We start from the raw sequence: 10,817 nt of genomic DNA on the forward strand, positions 1-10,817 counted from the left end.
AGTAGCAGCAGCAGCAGCAGCAGCAGCAGCAACAGCAGCAGTAGCAGTAGTAGCAGCAGCAGCATCAGCAGCAGCAGCAGCAGCAGCAGTAGCAGCAGTAGTAGTAGAAGCAGCAGCAGCAGTAGCAGCAGCAGCAGCAGTAGCAGCAGTAGTAGTAGAAGCAGCAGCAGCAGTAGCAGCAGTAGTAGTAGAAGCAGCAGCAGCAGTAGCAGAGGCAGTTTTTTGGAGTACCCAACAACCTAATGTAACCTATGTAATTTCATTGACCATGGGAAAATTAACTACTGTGTTATACCGCAGACCAGATTTGATTTAATTAATTGATCCCTTAAATAATTCTAGCCCAACGAGGCTGCTATTAAATTATTTGGCTTTGGCTGTCATTAAAGTACCACAACCCGAACTAAGATATCTGGCCTAAACTTGTTAAAATCCCCATCCCGATAGCAAGGTCAGAGATAGTTGATTGCATGCAAATGTTCTGCATGTGAAGATAAGTTGTGTGATAGTCTGCGAGGTGCAGGGAGGGGCAGAGGGACCTCCTGTCTCAGTGACATTTGCTGTTTGTTTGTTATTTGCACCTTTCATAAGAGGACTTCAGCTGGCCAGGAACCTCAGAGTTGGCTAACCTGACCACTGCCTGGCTGCATAACACATTTTCCCTCCATTTTTCTTTAATATGGCCTGAAGTTAGAGTTGCACAAAAAAAACATTAGGTTTCACTGAAATATAGTCCTAAAATTATGAATCACACTTAAATAATTCCATTGGAGCTATTTGAGTGACCACGTTTCTTGCCCTGCTTGTCCCTCCTGCTTGTTAAAGTACTGGGTTTAGTTAACCTAGTCCAACAGTTAGTAACAGATGTGCCATAAAAATGGCCTGGCCCAACATTGACATATTTATACCTCTTATAGGGGTGCTTATGTTGATATTTTAACACTGGAGTGCTCAGCTCTCAGACACTGATTTGTACTGGTGGCCAAGTATATAGCCCTCTACTGTAATCTGAAACCTGGTCAGTAAAAGTAAGACATTTATTTAAATGTAAGCCTTTTTTAACCAAAACCTTTCATTCAGAAAATGCCTGACTTCTTATAGGAATTTTTAGCTGTTATTAAAACTTTTTCCACTCTAAAGAGGTCTGGCTTGATTGTGGAAAGTCTCTCGTTCTCTCTCTCCCGTTCTTTTTCTGGGGTCAGTTCCAGAGCCGTTTCCTTGAGGTTTAGGTTGAATTGCATTATTGGCATTTTTTTCTTTTGGCCCCTGATTCACACGCAGAACACGACATGTTCTGAGCGTGCGGGGCCGATTGTATCATGGTTACGTGACCTCTCCACTGTACCCTGACGGCGAGGGTCGGGAGTCGCTCTCATTAGAAATCTCCTCAGCGTTTCAGACAGGTAGTCGGAGTGTTTCAGTTTAGCTCCCTGGCGCCGTCACAGCTCCGTGCTCTGCTCACGCTGCCTGATAGAGCGAAGCTACAGAGCAGAGCCAGGATTACTGCAGGCTGTGTGTGAATAGGCAGCAGCCAGGCCAGACCTCCGCGCAGTTTGCAGCAGGCCCTCCCGAACCACCGCGTACACACACACAAGCACACATACACACACACACACACACAGAGGAGTCTGGTGGGAGGAGCTATAGGAGGACGGACTCATTGTAAAGACTGGAATGGACTAAATTAAATGGTATCAAACACAACGATCATATGGAAACCACATGTTTAACTCCGTTCCATTTATTCCATTCCAGACAATACAATGAGCCCGTCCTCCTATAGCTCCTCTCACTAGCCTCCTCTGGTTCACAAACACATATGCATGCACACATACAGTACACACACATAGTCATACAACATATGTACCCGTGCACACACACACATTTCACTTCCCTCTCCATATCTCCCCCCAGGACCATGCTCTCTCCCCTGGCACCTACCGAAATTACAGAGCAATAAATAAGCCTGGTGCTGGAGAAACTGGGAAGGCGTTATGGGGCCTTCTGTCTATATGGTCACCTCTCCAATCTCTCTCTCCTCCTTTCATCTCTAATTTACTCCCTCCCTTCCTCCCTGCCTCCCTCTCTCTCTCTCATGGTAACCGTAGCTGTAGGTCCCCTGATCCCCCTGTCGTGGGGGCTCTTGTTTCTGTGGTCTGTGTTGTCCATGACCTTGGGCCCTGCTCCAGGTTATGTGATCCAGTGTGTAGCAGGCTCCAGGCTCCCCTCCTTTCCCATGGTACACCCAGGGAGCCAGGTGTTTATCCATCTACCCACACTGATATCACTCACGTCACCCACTCCGTGCTTTTGTTGTCTGGGCTGTTCTACCCTACTGTCTGGAAGAACAGTGGTGGTAGAATGAATAGTATCTTCCCTGGCCATTGGAAGACTTATTAGCTTGTGCGTGTGTCGTGCATGCGTCTGTCTCTCTGTCCTTCGCTTCCCCTCAAATGGCTTTCATAATTCATATCAATTATGTAGCTCCCAGACTTGAAGAATGGAATTTGGGTTTGCATTTGTCTTAATTGGTGGTTTTGGCATTCTCAAATGTGTTGAAACTCAGCATAAATGATTATGACTTTTGGTCAACTTTTTCCCTCACTTCTGTATAACCACTTATCCAACTGTGCCATTGCTAACCCATGGAATTTACCACACTTACAAACACTGTCATATTTTCTCCATTCTCCCAGGCCATAATGTCTTATGAACCAAGCTGTCTACTTGGAGAGCAATATGATGTCATCTTCAATTATCTGATGCTTCCAATAAGTGTGTGTGTGTGTGTGTGTGTGTGAGCTCCGGAGAGTGGGGTGAAGGTATGTAAGGTTGATTTGAATAAGCGTGGCTGTACACTACGTAACACCTGCCCGCTTTGTGATTGATAACGAGTGCTGATTTATTTGAGTGTTGACCCAACTTCCTGTGTCCACACACACTCAGGCCTTATCAGTCTGGCCTCTGTGTGTAGACAAGTATACAAATACATCTGGGGATCAGGAGATAGTGGGACACAGATACACACTGACACACACACACACACACACACACACACACACACACACACACACACACACACACACACACACACACACACACACACACACACACACACACACACACACAAACACACAGTAGTAGATGGCGCTGCAGTGGATAGCAGCCGTCTTACAGGCTCCTGACCAGTTCTACTACTTTGTATGTTCTTTTACTATGATCTCAAGACACAGAGATAAGCCATTGTGTGTGTTTATGGCTGGTTCAGGGTCCGAATGCTGATGGTTAAACTTTAAACAGTGATAAAGAGAGGAGTGGAGTGGTTGGCCAAGGTAGGACTAAACTGGATGAGGCTCCATACTCCATAAAACCTTCCAAAGAGTGGGTTAGATAATATGGATGTTGATATCCACTATCACATTCTGGACTAGTTCCTGTTCTGCAGCTTAATGGTCTTAGATTGGCGGCAGCCAGTGTCTGGCAGGATGCCGAGGTGCATATGATTGATTAACAACACAGTTATTCTTTTCACTGAAACTGTGGAGCATCACCTTTGCACAAAACCCAATAGTACAGGTAGGTCTATGACAGCACATACAGGTAACTGTCAAAAGAAAGGAAATGCCAACATAAAGTGTCTTAATAGGGCGTTGGGCCACCACGAGCCAGAACAGCTTCAATGCACCTTGGCATAGATTCTACAAGTGTCTGGAACTCTATTGGAGGGATGCGGCACCATTCTTCCATGAGAAATTCCATAATTTGGTGTTTTGTTGATGGTGGTGGAAAATGTTGTCTCAGGCGTCGCTCCAGAATCTCCCATAAGTGTTCAATTGGGTTAAGATCTGGTGACTGAGACGGATATGGCATTTGGTTGAAGTTATTTTCATGGTCATCAAACCATTGTTTTTCAGCATTTGGCACCAGAGGGGATGGCTGCCGTTTTACGAGCTCCCAACCAATATTGTGCTATTTTGTGTGTTTTTTAAAAATTGTTTGTAACTTATTTTGTACATAATGTTGATGCTACCGTCTCTTATGACCAAAAAGAGCTTCTGGTTATCAGAACAGTGATTTCTCACCTCGAACTAGACGAAGATTTGTTCTTTAATGAGTCTGATGCGAAGGATATAATGCTGCTTCCGGACAAGGTCCAATAAAGAAAGTACAAGGGGCGGAGATCAGGGTGCCTTGTGAAAATTTGGCGGCGAGTAGGTAACCCGCCTCTACCATCCGTTCTATTGGCCAACGTGCAATCACTGGAGAATAAACTGGATGAGCTCCGTTTGAGACTATCCTACCAACGGGACATTAAAACTGTAATATCTTATGTTTCACAGAGTTGTGGCTAAACAACGACATGGATAATATACGGCTGAGTTTTCCGTGCATCGGCAGGATAGAACAGCTACGTCCGGTAAGACGAGGGGTGGGGATGTGTGTCTATTTATCAATAACAGCTGGTGCGCAATGTCTAATATTAAGGTTGTCTCTATGTACTGCTCGCCTGAGGTAGAGTACCTCATGATAAGCTTTAGACCACACTATATACCAAGAGAGTTTTCATCTATACTTTTCGTAGCCTTCTATTTACCACCTCAAACCAATGCTGGCACTAAGACCGCACTCAACAAGCTGTATAAGGCCATAAGTAAGCAAGAAAATGCTCATCCAGAAGTGGCGCTCCTAGTGGCCAGGGCCTTTAATGCAGGCAAACTTAAATCCGTTTAACCTCATTTCTACCAGCATGTCACATGTGCAACCAGAGGGAAAAAAACTCTAGACCAACTTTACTCCACACACAGAGACGCGTAAAAAGCTCTCCCTCGCCCTCCATTTTGAAAATCTCACCATAAATCAATTCAATTCAATTCAAGGGGCTTTATTGGCATGGGAAACATATGTTAACATTACCAAAGCAAGTGAGGTAGATAATATAAAAAAGTTAAATAAACAATAAAAATGAACAGTAAACATTACACATATAGAAGTTTCAAAAGACTAAAGACATTACAAATGTAATTCTATCCTCCTGATTCCTGCAAACAAGCTAAAACTAAAGCAGGAAGCATCAGTGACTCGTTCAATACGGAAGTGGTCAGATGACGCGGATGCTACGCTACAGGACTGTTTTGATAGCACAGACTGGAATATGTTCCGGGATTCATCCAATAGCATTGAGGAGTACACCACCTCAGTCACCGGCTTCATTAATAAGTGCATTGACGACGTCGTCCCCACAGTGACCGCACGTACATATCCCAACCAGAAGCCATAGATAACTGGCAACATCCGTACCGAGCTAAAGACTAGAGCTGCCGTTTCAAGGAGCGGGACACTTATCCAGACGCTTATAAGAAATCCCACTATACCCCAGAGGGTAGTGCGTACAGCCCAGTACATCACTGGGGCCAATCTTCCTGCCATCCAGGAACTATATACTAGGCGGTTTCAGAGGAAGGCCCAAAAAATTGTCAAAGACAGTCACCCAAGTCATAGACTGTTCTCTCTGCTACCGCACGGCAAGCGGTACCGGAGCGTCAAGTCTAGGACTAAAAGGCTCCTTAACAGCTACCCCCTGTATATAGATTAGTTATTGTTATTTTATTGTTTTACTTTTTGTTTTTGTTTTTTTACTATTTATTTAATAAATATTTTCTTTACTCTATTTTCTTCAAACTGCATTGTTGGTTAAGGGCTTGTATGTAAGCATTCCCCGGATAAGGTCTACACATGTTGAATTCGGCGTATGTGACAAATTGGATTTGACCACTCGTGCCCTGTGGATGGGGGCATTGTCATCCTATGGGGGCTTAGCCATTGTAGCCAAAATAATGGCCTGTTCAGCATTTTTCTACATGACCCTAAGCACGGTGGGATGTTAATTGCTTAATTAACTCAGGAACCACATCTGTGTGGAAGCACCTGCTTTCAGTATACTTTGTATCCCTAATTTTCTCAAATGTTTCCATTATTTTGGCAGTTACTTGTAGGTCTGTGTGTTACTGATGTCATCAAATATTCAAAGTGCCTTATATTGCCAATAGCTTTTACTATGACTTTAGTTAGACATACATTTTAAAGACATCTTTAGGGGCCCAGAATTGTTGCACTTGAAGCCGATCCTCATCCTCCCCATGTGTTTCACTACGGGATGTTTGTTTTCCGCCTCCTACGGAATTCCTATGGAGATTTATAGTTTGGAGTAACGTGACACTGGGGCTGTCAACACTGCTTCCCCAAGGCACCAACCATCCAGCCAGGGAGCCAGCCAGCCAGCCACAGAGCATCTAGCCTGCCACAGAGCAGCCTGACAGCCAGCCAGCCAAGGAGCAGCTAGCCAGCCACAGAGCAGCCTAACAGCCAGCCACAGAGTAGCCAACCAGCCAGCCAGCCACAGAGCATCAGCCACCCACCCAGCCATGGAGCAGCAGCCAGCCATCCACGGAGCAACCAGCCAGCCACAGAGCAGCCGACCAGCCAGCCACAGTGTTGAGTAGCCGAAGAGCCAGCCAGCCAACCAGTAGACCAGCAAGCCAGCAGAGGAGTATAGCCTAATCTTGCCTTCCCATCCGACCAACACGTTTCCCCACCCTCCTCATGATTGACACCCCTCATTAACGTGGGGTTATCTCAAATCAAATCAAATTGTATTTGTCACATGCGCTGAATACAACAGGTGTAGTAGACCTTACAGTGAAATGCTTACAAGCCCTTAACCAACAATGCATTTTTCAGAAAAATAAGTGTTAAGTAAAAAATAGATAAATAAAAAATAAAAGTAACAAATAATTAAAGAGCAGCAGTAAAATAACAAAAGCGAGGCTATATACAGGGGGCACCGATTAGTTGAGGTAATTTAAGTACTATGGACATGTAAGTAGAGTTAAAGTGACTATGCATAGAGTAGCAGAGAGTAACAGAGTGTAACAGCAGCGTAAAAGAGGGGGGAGAGGGGCTACCCAAATAGTCTGGGTAGCCATTTGATTAGCTGTTCAGGAGTCTTATGGCTTGGGGGTAGAAGCTGTTAAGAACTCTTTTGGATGTGGACTTGGTGCCCCCGTACCGCTTGCCGTGCGGTAGCAGAGAGAACAGTCTATGACTAGGGTGGCTGGAGTCTTTGCTAAATTTAAGACACAAACACTAAAAGAGTGCTGATCCAGCCCATCCTGTCCACCTCAAGCTGCGTCTCAGGCCACTAAGACCATAAACAATAGGGCTAAGACCCACACTGACACACACACACACACACATACATACACAAATCACACACACCCCTGTTCCTGCTTAGAGTCAGATGACAGGTAGCCTAGCTACCCAGAAGAGTTTTAGAGCTGAATTGACGTGGAATCTATTTTGAGATATTGGATGATACAGTACATTACCATTTCTGGTGGACGAAGCTACGACAATTTAGGCAGGAGGTCCCATTATCGTTGTTAGTGTAATATTTGTGTTGTGGAGAAATGACCAGGCAGGAGACGGAGTACAGTTAGTTTTCGTTTAGTCAAAACCTCTCCTGCTCTACAGTTCCCGGGCACACTCGTGCGCATGTGCATTTCCTATTAGGTGTAGTAACGTAACACTGTCGTAATAATCACTGCTTAGTAACAGCATAGTAACTAATATAAACAGATGTAGATCCCAGATACTACACTCCTCCCCCCATAGTTTTTAACTCCCAGAGAACAAGGTAAATATGTTAGGGAACTACTAATGCAATATTTGAACAATGCATTCTTAAAATTTTTCAACTACTGGGTTGAAGCAGACTTTTCAGAGCCCAGCACAAATCCAGGGGATTATTCTGCCCCGAAGATGGAGTTTGTGTCCTAATAACTAACCCAGGTAATGTCCTTTTTCTTTCCTTTTATCTAGGACATATTAAAGTGTTTGTTTGTTTTATTGTCTGTTACCTTAAACAGTTCAACTCACAGGTCAAGCTTTTGAGGTGCCCTTCGCTGTCGAATAGGATATCTCCGCTCCTCCTGGGCTTCCGGTAGTGGGCCAGGTTCGGGTGGAAGGTCAGGCTCTGTCTCTCCCGTACGTCCACAGTCAGGAGAATAGTCCTGGGGGTCGTTATTGTTCTCTCGGCGTGTCTCTGCTGGGGCGTTGGACCGTAGCAGATGATCCACATGAACGTTGACCCGGCGATGACCAATTTGGACTTGGTAAGTCAAAGGTCCTTTGCGTTGCAAGATCACACCTGAGTTCCACAGGCTCTTGGGGTGTCTGAAATCACGTACCATCACCCTCTCTCCCTCTTTGAATTCTCTGACAGTCTTTGAGTGTCTGTCATGAGCTTTCTTCTGCTGTAGCTGGTGCTTTGCCACAGTGCTTGACAAGTCTGGTTTCAACAATGTCAGGCGGGTACGTGGTTGGCGTCTCAGAAACAGTTCAGCTGGTGTACATTCCGTTACTGTGTGTGGTGTGTTACGGTAAGTAAACAGGAACCGTGGAAGCCTTTGGTGGGTGGGCACAGACTGAACCTCGAGTCTAGTCCAGGCCTTCTTAAAGGTTTGCACGGCTCTCTCCGCTGCTCCGTTTGATGCCGGATGGTAAGGTGGTGACAGGATGTGCCTTACTCCATTGTTCTTGAGAAACATTTCAAAATCGTTTGACGTGAAAGGAGGGCCATTGTCCGATACGAGCTCCTTGACTAGTCCAAAGGATGCGAACAGGTGTCTGAGAAGATTGATGGTCTTCTCAGCTGTGGTCAGTTGAGTAGGGAACACTTCCATCCACTTGGAATGGACATCGACGACAACAAGGAAATGTTGCTTGTCAATCTCGGCGTAATCCACATGGATGCGTTCCCAAGGTGTAGCAGCCCAGGACCATGGATGAAGAGGTGCAGCAGCAGGCTTGTTGCGAACAGCTTCACAAGGTGAGCAGTGGCCTACATGCTGTTGAATGTCCTGATCCAGTCCAGGCCACCACAGATAACTGCGAGCGAGTGCTTTCATTCGAGTGATCCCTGGATGTCCCTCATGCAGGTCAGATAGCAGTCTCCTCTGGAATTTGTGAGGTACCACCACCCTTGATCCCCACAGAACACATCCTTGATCAGTGGACAACTGGTCTTTCTTGTCGATGAATGGACGAAGGTTATCGTCATTTACGAAGTTTGGCCAACCTCCTAATGTTAAGTCCAAGACTTTGGAAAGCACTGGATCTTTCCTTGTTTCCTCTGCTATGTCTGAAGCAGATATGGGCAGTTCGTCAATGAGAGAGATCTGGAAGACTGCTCTATCATCTTCACTGTCGGAGTCACTATTGCATGGTAGTCTTGATAGTGCATCTGCATTTGCGTGATCACTGGATCGTCTGTACTCAATCTCGTAGTCGTAGGCTAACAATATCAGAGCCCAACGTTGCATTCGAAGTGCAGCAAGGGTTGGTATAGCTGATTTTGGTCCAAGGATGGCCAACAGAGGCTTGTGATCTGTCAGCAGTTGGAACTTCCTTCCGTACAGGTATTTGTGAAACTTCTTCACTCCGAATATTATGCTCAGGGCTTCCTTCTCAATTTGAGCATAATTTTTCTCACTTGGTGACAGAGTCCGTGATGCAAATGCAATAGGGTGTTCTTCACCTGACGATAGAACATGTGAGATGACGGCTCCTACTCCGTATGGAGATGCGTCACACGCGAGTCTCAGCTTCATCTCTGTGTTGTAGTGGGCAAGCCACTTGCTCTTTAGCAGACGCTGTTTGCAAGTCTTGAATGCTTCTTCGCATTGTGGGGACCAATTCCACTTTGTATCGGCCTGCAGCAGTTGGTGAAGCGGATGCAACAATGTGGACAAGTTTGCCACAAACTTTCCGTAATAGTTCAGGAGCCCCAAAAATGACCTCAGCTCTGAGATATTTGTGGGTGCTGGTGCGTTTACAATTGCTTCCACCTTGCTGTTGGTTGGGTGCAGGCCTTGTGCATCAATCTTGTATCCGAGATACTCCACTGAGTCCTGGAGGAACTCACACTTGCTGCGTTTCATTCTCACTCCGTATTTCTCCAGTCTTGACATCACTTTGTCCAGCACTACAAGGTGCTCTCCAATGGTTGGTGCTGACACGAGGATGTCGTCCATGAAGCACACAACGTTGTCTATACCGTCCAAGATCTGATCCATTGTGTGTTGGAATATCGCTGGAGCTGTCGAGATTCCGTAGGCCAAGCGATTGAATCTGAATAGCCCCTTGTGTGTATTGATGGTCAGATACTGTTCTGACTCCGGATCCAGCTTCAGTTGCTGATAAGCGAATGCCAGGTCCAGCTTACTGAAAACCTTCCCACCAGCTAGAGTGGCAAACAGATCTTCAGCGTTTAGTAGTGGATATTCCTCTGGTAGTATGCAGCGATTTACTGTGACCTTGTAGTCACCGCACATTCTGACAGTCTTATCTTTCTTTGGGACTACAACAATCGGAGCGGCCCAGTCGCTCCTCGCTACTTTCGTGATTATGTTATTCTTCTGTAGGCGGTCCAGTTCCTTCTCTACTGCTTCCTTAAGAGCATAGGGAACTGGACGTGGTTTGTGAAAGATAGGCTTGGTTCCTTCTTGCACTCTGACTTTTGCTGTGAAGTCTTGTATTTCGCCGTAGCCATCTTTGAAAAGTTCTTTGTGCTTCTCCAGCATGTTAGTGAGTGTAGCCTGACTCACTGGTTTGTCCTTTCTCAGACTGAAGATTTCTCCCCAGTTCAACTTGATCTTTTGTAGCCAGTTTCTGCCTAGCAAGTCTGATTTTTCTCCTTTAACAATGACAAGCGGTAGCGTCCACTCCTTCCCCTCATACCAGACTGGTACCTGGATCTG

The sequence above is a fragment of the Salvelinus namaycush genome, chromosome 3 (genome assembly GCF_016432855.1).
Source record: "Salvelinus namaycush isolate Seneca chromosome 3, SaNama_1.0, whole genome shotgun sequence".
In the NCBI taxonomy this organism is placed as follows: Eukaryota; Metazoa; Chordata; class Actinopteri; order Salmoniformes; family Salmonidae; genus Salvelinus; species Salvelinus namaycush.